This window comes from Equus asinus, chromosome 9 (assembly GCF_041296235.1).
Source record: "Equus asinus isolate D_3611 breed Donkey chromosome 9, EquAss-T2T_v2, whole genome shotgun sequence".
In the NCBI taxonomy this organism is placed as follows: domain Eukaryota; kingdom Metazoa; phylum Chordata; class Mammalia; order Perissodactyla; family Equidae; genus Equus; species Equus asinus.
In genome coordinates this window covers 14,799,842-14,811,380 of record NC_091798.1, presented here as the reverse complement: position 1 = coordinate 14,811,380, position 11,539 = coordinate 14,799,842, and positions in this window count along the sequence as shown.

Sequence of the window (11,539 nt, the reverse complement as noted above, 5' to 3'; positions counted from 1 at the left end):
CTCTGATAGCATCATCTTGGAAGTCAAAGGCTGGGTGGGAGGGGGGTGACACGTATGCTTTGTGATAGGCTGGCTGTAGAAAGGCGAGGCAGAAATGAGAAGCCATAGGAATCTGGGTGAGTTTCGGACAGAGATGAGCATACACATGGCTGATTTAGCTTAATTTATCTTAAAAGTTAGGTTTACACCTATGATGTTATGTGTCAGGGAAACATTGAACTTCGAATAGTGAGAATTCTGGTCTTAGATCAGCCACGGAATTTCTGTGTGACCCTGGGAAAGTCCTTTCCCTTCCCTGGGTTTCGAATTACTCATCAGTAAAATGAAATGATTGGGATTTCTTCATCTCTGATTGTTGAAGTTCACTAAAATATGACTCTTTTCCAGGGGCAATATGAGAAGCGTTCAACTATGTTTTTCTTTTAAGTTTTTCCCAGTGTTATTGAAACTGACAGGTCATCCTTTTTCAGTTTCTGTCCAGAATCGTTCTTCTGCAGCCCCTGTTGGCTATCAGCCCCAATGCTTCCCTCCAGCACTGTGTGGTTAACTGCATTTTCTCTCTTCTCTAGCATGTCCTCAAAATCTTTCCCGGCAGAGTGAGTGCAGGAGCTGGAAAGGGCATCTAAAGGGGCCAAGAGACTGTCTTCCTGTCTCAATATTTATTGTCTACCAAACACAGTAAATCACCTCATCTTGCAAAGTGATAGAGGAGACCTGATACATTCTCATTTTGCTTTTACTGAGTGGGTGTTCATGGAGACAGGTGGTAGATTGTACCTAATGAAGACTATGAGGTCTCCTGGCATGAAGTAAACACACACACACACACACACACACACACACACACACACACATCCTAGCCTCGAAGCCCAGACCAAGCTTGTAACAGTGGATTCTGTCTCTAATTAGATGGTCAAGAACATGCTCCAGTCAGTCCATGGATCCACAAACTCAAACGGGCATCTCACTGTGGGAGAGCGCCATTAGTATGAGCATCATTGGCATCAAGACCATCGTGATAGTGGAAGAACAATTTCATCCAACAAATATTAACCGAGATTTAACTATGTAGCAGGCCCTGGAGTACATGCTGTGGAGCAGAGAAGTGAAAGAGAGAGAAATAATAATCAAGTTAACAAGTTGGTAAATAAGAATAGGCTGTCATAAGTGATATGAAGGCAATAACCACATTGATGTGCTAGAGGGTGCCTGGGGTTGCAGGAGGAGGGCTGTATTTTAGCTTGGATGGTCCGAGAAGGCTTCTCCGAAGAGGTGGCATATGAGCTGGGATCCATGCAAATTACTGGGGAAGACAGAGGTGGGACTGTACTGGAGATGGGTTTGGTGTGAGCAACAGAGGCAGAGTATGGGGAGTAGAGAACAAGGAGTAAAGTGATTGGAGGTGAAGTTGGAGAGGTGGGTATGCTGGGCCTCATGGACCACTGGAAGATTTTAAGCAGAAGAGTGACATGATCTAGGATTTTAGAGGGTGCCTCTGGCTGCCTTGTGGAGAATGGGTGGGTTGGAGAGGTGCCATGACTTGGAAAGGGAAAGACTAGGCTCCCTTTCCACCTCAGCCTCTTCCCTCACCCTCCTGGCCCACATGCAATCAGTCACCAAGTCTGGGGGGCTCCAGGAGCTCTCTGGGAACTGTGTGGGAGCTTGAATCAGTGTGGTGGCAACAGCGAGGGAGCAAAGTACTCTGATCAAAAGCTTCACTTAACAAAACACTGAGCTCCTGCAGTGTGCCAGGCACAGTTCTAGGCATTAGGGATACAGTGAAGCACAGGACAAAGCCCCCGCCCTCCTCAAGCTTACATTCCAAAGGGGACATAGACAGTCAACACGTAGACAGATGTATAATAGTATTTTAGATAGTATATTTAGATAGTATAACTGCTATGAAGATAATAAAGCAGGATGGGGGATCGAGTGGTGGGTCGGGGCCGGCCCAGTGACAAAGCGGTTAAGTTCGCATCTTCCTCTGTGGCAGCCCAGGGTTCGCTGGTTCGGATCCCAGGTGCAGACATGACACCACTTGGCACGCCATGATGTGGTAGACGTCCCACATATAAAGTAGAGGAAAATGGGCACAGATGTTAGCTCAGGGCCAGTCTTCCTCAGCAAAAAGAGGAGGATTGGCAGCAGTTAGCTCAGGGCTAATCTTCCTCAAAAAAAAAAAAAGAGTGGTGGGTCTGTTTGAGATGGAGTGGTGGCTGAGGACGAATTCGATGAGGTGGATGGGGAGAGGGAAACGCAGGCATGAAAGGGTAGGTTTTAGGGTTTGGGCTTGAACTTTGGGGTGTACGGTAGTGTCACTTCCCAAGCAGGGGAGCATGAGGAATAAATAAGTGAGAAATCAAGACTTCTGCCCTGGCCTTGTTGATCCTCCAGGACCGTCGTCTCCTCAGACTGGGGATGTGGTCCATGTTTTGTCATAGGAGCCAGCTCGTTTCGACAGTTGATGATTTGCACCTTACAGGCCCCCAGCTTGGGTGTCGCGTACTTCTGCCCTGCCCAGGAATGAGTCCTCCAGGACGTTTCCTCATGGGAACAGGGAAGAGCCTCTCTCTGGGGCTCTGCTCCACCTGCTCATCCCTACCTCCTGGCACTTTAACCTCAACGAGTCCAGATACAAACTCATTCTTCTCCCACCTGCTCCTCTCTTGCCTGCTTACTTTCCTAAAGGCCCTGCCTCAGGTGGCGGTACCAGCATCCACCTACTCGCCCAACACAGAAAGCTGGGAACCATCCTGGACTCCTCTCGCCCCCTCACAGCCCACATCCAACCAGTCAACAAGTCCTCTTTCTGTTATCCTTGTGTCTATTCCTTCCTTTCCAACCTCACTGCTCTTGCCTGAGCACTAGCCTCCACATCTCACATTTCCTCCTAAAGGCCCTTCCTGCCTCTTGGCTGGCTTTATTCCCATCCGCCCTCCTTACTGATGCCAGAGTGAGTTTTCTCAAAAGCAAACCAGACTGTATCATTTCCTGGGCTTAGAACCATGTCTGTCTCCCAATGCTGTCTTCAGGATAAAATCTCAGCCCCTTAGCCTAAAACCCATCGTGATTGGCCACTGTGAACCTCTTTAGCTGCATCTCTTGCTTCCGTGCATCCTTCATTATATCCTTCACTGCGTATAGCAAACTGAGTACATGCTACTGCCCAATGCTATCACCTACTTTGCATGTGTAAGAGTCTCTTCTTGAGTTCCCATTGAACACCTATTCATACTTTAAAACCCAACTCAGAAAACCGCTCCTCCAGAAAGACTCCCTTTCTTCTATGCTACTTCTGGTCCCTGTTCTTCTATCTCTGCCACTCATTGCATAATACTATAGTCATCTATTTACTTGCCTGTCTCCTTCAATACCAGATCAACCCTTTGAAGGCTAGGATTGTGACTCATTCTACTTAGTATCCTTAAGCCTAGCATGGGGTCTGACCCAGAATGGTAGCTCACAAATAATTTAATTGGATGGGTTTGGGTCAGATGCAAACTGGAAACTCTCATCCTTCTAGAGACTTTCAGCAACCAATAATTATTGATGACAAAGGCAGTTTAGCAGGAATGAATCATTGTGCTTTATGGGGGTAATACTGAAGAGTCTGACCTGGGAGCCATCAGGTACTTCCTAACACCCTGTTAAATCGGAGGCGGCTCTAATTACAGGTGGGCCTCTTCCTGGGCCTGGGGCGCCTACACGAGTGCATTATGGAGGCTTTGACCAGGTTCAAGTACAGTGCAATGGTTACCAAACTAGACATCGCCATCAGGCAGAATTAGGATCTGCTCTCTGATTGGTTGTGTAACTTTGGAGTGGTAATTTTACCTCTCTCTGTCTTGGTTTTCCTCACTTGTGAAATGGAGATAAAAATGGCTCCCAGGGGCCAGCCTGGTGGCTCAGGGGTTAAGTGTGCACATTCCGCTTCAGCAGCCTGGGGTTTGCTGGTTCGGATCCCGGGTGCGGACATGGCATTGCTTGGCAAGCCATGCTGTGGTAGGCCTCCCACATATAAAGTAGAGGAAGATGGGTACGTATGTTAGTTCAGGGCTAATCTTCCTCAAAATAAATAAATAAATAAGTAAATGGCTCCCAGGCCATTGAGCCTTTGCGAAGATGAAATGCCTTCCTGCATCAAAGTGCTTAACACGGTACCTGGCACAGGGGAGCAAAAGGGTGGCCTTGGGGGTGACTGTTAGACAGACAAAGCCCTCATGCTGATATCCGAGTGTCAGCTTAATGTCCCTTCTGCCCTCTCTAGTGAGCACAAGCAGACTTGATCAGGGTGCCTGTTTGACCTGCTTATAAGATTTAGGTACTTTTGTTCATAGCATTCATCAGGATACTATTTGTGTCATATTTTGTCTGACTTCATCACTCAGCTCAGAAAGCTCAGAAAGCTCCCAGAGGACAGGGAATCTGTGCTTTAATCCTCAACTCTTAATGCAGTCTCTGGCATGGAGAAAGCTCTCCCTGAACATTTGAATGAATGAGCAAACCTTCCCTACTTGCGTGCTATCTTGGCATGGGGCGTTTGTGTGTGTGTGTGTCTGTGTGTGTCTGTGTGTCTGTGTGTGTGTGTGTTTGGTGAGGTGAGAAGTGAAAGTGCTGGCAGAAAGCCCATGGTGATGGAGAATGGGGGCAGACCCTGGTTAGGGAGCGCTATACCAGTATAATGAGAAACTGAGAGCATATAAGGACAGGCCCCTGCATCATAGGATTTTTAAGGCTGTCACTGTCTTCAGCTGTGAGGCTAGTGTGTATGATAATAATTTGCACAGTTCTACCTTGGAAATCAGGGCTTTGACTGAAAACGTAGCCAACTAGGCAGCAAGAATAGCTTTCTGGAGCTTAGAGCCTCATGAAAATTCCAAAACTGAGGATAATCCAAAAAAAGGTTTTTTTGCTGGCTTTGAAAAGCAGGATTTTTTTTTTTTTTGAAAAATCTTCTCAATATTCTCTTCATCTATGATACAAATGATCAGACACATCCTGTTCACAAGCCCACTGATGAGAGGAAGAAGGAGCTGGGAATAAACCGGGTGCTTCATATGAAGTCATCGGCTCAGGGATAAAGAAGAGTAAGGCACAGTGTGTGGCCAGAGTACAGCGATGCCATTCAAAGTGCGGTGCACAGGTGGGTGCCGCCCCCCGCCTGTTTGGGATTAGCTCTCTATGCAGCATGGAGCTGGCAGCAGAATGCACATCAACTACACCACTCGGCACACTGTTTTCAGTCCAGCTGATATTTTTTTCACAGCAAGAGATTCTCGATGAAGGTCACACTGCAGTGGTTTACATTTTGGTGAAATGTGTCACTGCCTTCGGCTTGGACCAGCGGCTCATTGTTCACTGACCAGCTGCTTTGAGCAGCACTGGTCTAGAGCATGGTCTTTGAAAGGGGTCAGACTTGGCTGTCCTACTTGAGCAAGTCCCCTCAGCTCTCTGAGCTTTAGATTCCAAATCTGGAAAATGGAGATTTATTCATGCCCGGCGAAAATTTTGACCACAATGTGCTAGGCACTGTTGCATGAGGTGAGGATATGGCAGTGATCTTGGCTGATAGGATTCCTGCTTTCAAGAGGTGTAGAGATAAAGATAGGAGATAATTGTGGCTTATGATAAATGCTGTTAAGAAAGTCAGCTAACTCTTTGATGTATGTGTAACAGATTGGATGATTAGGGAGTGGTTGACTTGAGAAGTTTAAAAAGAAGCCAGCTGTGCAGAGAACTGAAGGATGAGTGCCCCAGGCAGAGGGAAGAGCAAGTGCAAAGGCTCTGAGGCCTGTTGGGGAAACCAGAACATGTCCAGTGGGTATGGAGTGAAGTGAGGGAGGTCAGGTGAGGTCAGAGAGGATCCAGTTCGTGCAGGGCCTGGCAAGTAGAACACAGAAGAGTTTGGATTCCATTCTAAAAGTAATGTGAAACCATTGGAGGGTTTTAAGCCAGATCATAAAGCTTCTTTTTGTTTTTCTTTGAGGAAGATTAGCCCTGAGCTAACTACTGCCAATCCTCTTTTTTCTGAGGAAGACTGGCCCTGAGCTAACATCCATGCCCATCTTCCTCTACTTTATATTTGGGACGCCTACCACAGCATGGCGTGCCAAGTGGTGCCATGTCCGCACCCAGGATCCAAACTGGTGAACCCCAGGCCACCGAAGCGGAACGTGTGCACTTAACCGCTGCACCACTGGGCCGGCCCCTAAAGCTTCTTGTAAACCATGTTAATGAGTTTGGACTTCATCCCAAGAACAACAGGGGTTCACCAAAAGGTTTGAGATCAGGGGAATGTCAGGATTAGAAGCACATTCTAGCAAGTTTTCTCAGGCTATGGTAAAGGTAACAGCTTGGGTGGGACTTGAGGCAAAGAGACAAGCTAGGGGAAGACATTCTGGTGGTGGGATGAGTGAATAAACGTAGGAATGATTGAATCCACATCATTAACTAGATTCCTTATGGCAGGAACCTCACCACCTTTTGCTTTGGACGTTCTACAGCACAAACTTCAGGTCTTTGTGCAAGTCAATTTTTAGTTAACATTCAACTAGTGGAATTGACTGGCTAACAAAAAATCAAACCAGATCTTCCAGGCACCCCGCAGAAGCTGAGTGCTTTTTTACACAGCTGATCTTGTCTATGGTATAAAAACCTGTCCCCTTTCCCTTGTTCACTTCTCACCTGTTTGCCTTGATACCGGCTGATTTGTCAGTTTCCAACAGCAACTGAACTCGAGCAGTTTCCATCTGGAACCAAACAAATACCTAAGCCCTGTTTGGAAGGCCTGCTTCCAGAGTCCTCCAGCCCCAGGGCCTGTTGCACAAGGCAAACTGGCACTTGGCCAGCCCACTTAATAGAATTCTCGGTGCTCTTACACAAGAGAAGGCCTATTCATTATCGGAGGCCTTGCCAGCCAACGTTGGCTCAACCAATATCAAGTAACAATGATGAGCAATGTTATTGGGCAGCTGCTACGTAGCAGGCATTGGGCTGAGGATTTACATTTATTCTCTGATTTTAAACCTTACAACAGCCTTATCCAATAGGTGTTCTTAATTAGCCTTATTTTAAAGAGAAAGAGACTGGGAATCTGAGAGGCTAAGTAACTTATCTAATGTCACACAACTAGGATGCTGACTAGGATTTGAACTTAGTTCTCTTTAATTCCAAGGTCTTTTGTCATTTTAATATTAAATTTTAAGTCATTTTATATTTTAGTGACTCTTTATAATTTAAAAGTTGTGTATGCTTATTGTCATACATTTGAACAATTTACGATTATAGAAATTACTGAAAGTATTTGTTCTGGTTATCTACTAATGTGTAAGAAATCACTCCAAAGCTTAGCATCTTAAAAAAAATAACAATCATTTAATTATTATCTCTCGTGGTTCTGGGGCCTGACTGGGCTCCACTAGTCATGTCACACTCAGTCTCTCATGTGGTTGTGGTTGTGGTTGGATATCAGCTGGGGCTGGCATCCTCTTAAAGCTTCCTTACTGTCGTGCCTGGCACGTGATGCTGACTATAGACTGCTGTCTGCTGGATCACATACGCTTGGCCTCTCTCTGTGGCCTGGGCTTCCTCGTAGTATAGCGGGTGGGATCCAAAGAAAGTCTCCCAAGAAAGAGGAAGTAGAAGACGCTCATTTCTTAAGGCCTGGGCTGGAAACTGGCTCAGTGCCATTTCTGCTATTTTCTATTGATCAAGCAGTTACAGAGCCAAGATTGTCGGGAAGGAGACACAGGCCCTACTCTTCCATGGTAGGAATGCCAAAGAATTTGGAGGTCAAATTCTAAAACTGCCACAGTCTGCCTCTGACCACAAATTATTTATATTGATATCAAGCCTCTTAATCTCAAATTCATGTGCCTGATGTGCCGTAAGCCAGTGACTGAGACATCTATGTTGGTGCTTGGAGATGGACAAAGATTTATTTGAATTGACCAAAACGAGAAGGTGGGAGGATAGGTTCTCTCAAATCTGCCTTAACAAAGAAGAAAGCAGGGAGTCTTTATAGAGCTAAGGGGCTTAGGAGGAGGAGTTTGGAGAAACAAAAGGGAAATCCATGTTTCTTTCACTCCAGATAAGCCCTTGGGCAATCAGACTTAAACAGCAGCTGGGGGCTGGTTATCTGGTGACTGTAACTTCTTGCAGCCCCTCCTTTTCTCCTGCAAAACAAGGTCATAAATCCTTGTGACCCTTGAGTTGCCCCTCAGGTTAATCAAGAAAACAGCAAATTAACGAGGTTAACCTTTTCATCTGGTCTGTGTTGGGAACAAGGTTGAAAGGTAATCAAGTTCTTGTTGAATATTTACAGTAGTCCTCAGGTACCTGGCTTCAGTTCAGCAAAAGGTGGTGAGGTTCCTGCCATAAGGCAGCTTGCAATCTATGCAAATTATGCAAAATGTAGTTGCTTCATCCCAAGGCTCTCCCACATGTCTCCTGCCATCAGGTTCAGGCTTGAAGTCCAGGATCTCACCTTCTACTGAAACCAGAGGCCAGCTTGCTTTAACTACACTCAGTTAGTTGTCTATTTGCAAAAGTAGTTGGATAATGAGTTAATAAAGCCCGCCCTATAGATAACAGCTCTGATGCTTGGGTCACTGGAAATGCGTGGGGTGCTTAAACTTTTCAGGAACTGAAAGTCAATTCTGTCCAGTTGAAGCTGGTTGAGACCACCAGCTCATCCACTGGGCCTACTTGGATGACTGACAGGTGATCTTTTGACATCAGGGAGCTGAAAATTCCACCCTCGGATGGTGCTAACACCACCATTTTGTAAACATACGTTCTATGAAGAGCCATGATGCCTGACTACACTTGTGCAGATCATCAATTACCTCACTTCTCCTTACCTCCAGTCATCTATTCCCACACTTCAGACCACCCCACCCCTTAATCCCACAAATATCCCTAATGCCCATTTTTCAGAGAGGTGGATTTCAGATTTCTTCTCCTCCTTGCTTGGCTGCTTTGTGAATAAACCCTTTCTCTCCTGCAAACTTGTTATCTCAGTGATTGACGTTTCATGTGACAGGAAAAATAAACCTGATTCGGTAACAATTTATCGCTTTCAGATATGGATGACATGCATATGCGGTTCCTTAGTTACAGCTCTTCAAGTATGATTCTTCTTGATCTGAAGATCTGTGAACTAAAAAGACAAGTTATCTGCCCCCCGTACCCAACATACAATGGTGGAATAGGTGTTGGAAAACTGCAGTAAATATGTTGCAATTCCCTTGATTAGGGTCCCGTTCTATTCAATGATTCTCTGCAGCTCTGCCTTCTGAGCTCTTGGTTCCACTGTCTGCATTTAACCTTCCTTTTCCATGAAATGTAAACTGTATTTGCCCCAAGAGTTTCTCAGCCTGCTTCCTGCCCATTGAAGTTCTGGAATCCAAAGCCCTCTTTTCACCCTGCACCATTTCCTTCTCTTTTAGTTCAAACTGAGTCTTAAAAAAAAAACTGAGGATTTTTTATGATTCTTAACTGGAGTTCTGTCCATGGGAAAAAAAGTCATGACCACAAATCTCCTTGGCTCACGTAAGTCGTTTTCTACCTTGGGTGCCCTTTCAGGCTGCTGTGGGACAATGCCCTTAAGAGTCTTAGAAATCCTGTTGTTTGATAAAGAGAGACAGTGAGGCACACCCTTAAGCCCCTTAGAAGGATTTTGTCTGTTTGAGAGGGTTAATGAAGTAACTTCTTAAACCTTTCTGAGCTCTTAACAAAAGATGCTAGCCCACCGTTTGCTGAAAGCTATTTTAATTTGAGAATAGTTTGCCCTCTGGAGAGTCTGAGAGTAAGTAGTTTTATTTTCAAACCCAGAAAACCCTGACTCTTTTATGTATCCTCTAAAGTTTGCTTGAAAGCCAAAAAAGTCCCTTTTTCTAACTGTTCTCTCTCCTTTGCATTTTTCTTTCTTTCTTTTTTGAGGAAGATTAGCCCTGAGCTAACTACTGCCAATCCTCCTCTTTATACTGAGGAAGCCTGGCCCTGAGCTAACATCCGTGCCCATCTTCCCCTACTTTATACGTGGGACACCTACCACACCATGGTGTGCCAAGCGGTGCCATGTTCGCACCCGGGATCCGAACCGGTGAACCCTGGGCTGCGGAGAAGCAGAACGTGCAAACTTAACTGCTACGCCACCGGGCTGGACTCCTTTGCATTTTTTTATAGTCAGATTCGTCAGCTCATTGTGTTCATTAGGTACGTTTCCTTCTTTTCCACATTACAGTAAGCAACAGTGTCACCAAACCTGCCATACCCTCAAGGGCCCTCTTTCCTCCAGCTTCCAGTAGCATTTTCCTCGCTTTCCTTTAAGTCGTCATCAAGCCCCTTTGGACTTTCACTAACATGCTCTTCAAGGTCCCTCCAGCTTCTGTCTGCTGGTCAAATACAAAGGTGATTGTGATATTCTGATTTATAATAAGACATATGTATTTGGTCTTAGAACACTGGAATTTGGAGCAGAATTGTAATGATGCCACATGTTCACATTCTTGTTATAGCAGTAACCCACTTCCAATAAAAAATCTGTTCCAGTTACCTATTGCTGTGTAATAAATCACCCAAAATGTAGCTGCTAAAACAACAATTATTTTTATTGCTCATGGTCCTCAGGCTTGATGAGGCTCATTTAGCCAGTTCTCACTCAGAGTGTCTCATGAAGTTGTAGTTGTCTGTCTGGGGCCAGAGTCATCTTGAAGGTTAGCTCAGGCTACACCAATCTAACCCCTCCTCTGGGAATGTGTAAGCGGGATGTTGACAGACTACGCCAGTTAGGTAAGCAGATCCAGGCCGAGGGACTTTTAGAATCGAAATGGAGCTGAGGTTGGTGTATTGAACCATATGCTAGATGGTTAAACAAAGCAAGTCATCTCTTGCGGCAGAAAACCGAGATGTAGCGATGACAGAGAGCATGAGGCACTCTGACTCCTGGTGGCTTTCCAAGGCCATAAGTCCTGGCTGTGCTTTGTTTTCATATGTGAATGTAAATAATCCACAATCAATCTATAAATCAAAACTGGGGGGAGTTTATTATGAGCCAGATCTGAGGACTAGCCCAGGGCCTTCCTTCCCCAAGGAAGGCAGGGTGCCAAAGAAGTAGGGTGTACAGAGTGGTTATACACTGTCTCGGAACAAAGAGCGTATATCACATATGATAAAATGTCCCTTTCACAATAGCCACGAGCTTGCTTTGCTGGCATAGCAGATTGGTGAACACAGCAGGTTGGTGGTCACAAGGTAAGCACAGCAGGTCAGTAATTAATCCTTAGTTTAGGGAGAGACGCTTATCCTAAAGGAAATGCTGATATGGGGGGAAGTTACATTCCTATCTTTAATAGCATCATGCTTGTCTTTGGGACATTGTAAGTGCTTAAAGCAGATGTATAGGGGCCGGCCCCATGGCTGAGTGGTTAAGTTCGCGCGCTCCGCTTTGGTGGCCCAGGGTTCTGCTGGTTCGGATCCTGGGTGCAGATATGGCACCGCTCGTCAAGCCAAGCTGAGGCGGCGTCCCACATGCCAC